Raw genomic sequence first — 809 nt, forward strand, 5'->3', positions numbered from 1 at the left:
CTGCAGCTTTTCTTACTTGTTTGCGAAGTCTTCCATTCTTCTGCAATCTTGTTTACAAACATCACTGTTGTAGTGTAAATCATGAATGATATATCCAAACGATCGAAATGAAGCTAAAAGCAACACGAACTTAAGTGCAATGAACCAAGATTTAATTAAAGAAAAATCAGACATGCATCACACAAATATCTTCAGTGAACAAAATAAACATAACAAAAGAACCTACACTACTTATATACTCTGACGAGATGGTAGATTGAAATGCAGGCCAATAACAGTTTCCAACCTAAAATTAAAGAGGCGCTTCATATTAAATGGACTGAGTCATCACTCAACAAACAAGTGCAGCATTGCATCACTTTATACTTCAATGATATCCAGTATAATTTATTTCTGTTTGATCGTCTGGGGTGGTAATCTTAGTACTAAAGACCAAAGTCTTCTTGGTAGAATCACACGTAGAGCAAGTAAGATTGCTTCAACAAATTTTTGTGATATTAAATATAAATATAAAATTGCTGTTTTAAATATGGTCACACGTATTCGATCCCAACCTTCCCATCCCCTTTTTCAAGAATATCAATTCCTTCCCTCATCACTTCGCCTTCGATCACATTACACCCGAACCAGCCGATTCAGTAAATCATTTATTCCTACTTCAGTTAAATTTTTTAATAATCAGGTGTCTAGGTAACTGTTAAATTCTTCTATTTTTGATATTCGATTTATTGTATATAGACTTTTTAATGTAATTTTTTGTAATAATAATATTTATCTTTCTAATTAATTCTTTTTGATATTCTGAATTT

The sequence above is a fragment of the Anneissia japonica genome, unplaced genomic scaffold (assembly GCF_011630105.1).
Source record: "Anneissia japonica isolate Jap-2015-1 unplaced genomic scaffold, ASM1163010v1 scaffold287712_len2945570_cov188, whole genome shotgun sequence".
Lineage (NCBI taxonomy): Eukaryota > Metazoa > Echinodermata > Crinoidea > Comatulida > Comatulidae > Anneissia > Anneissia japonica.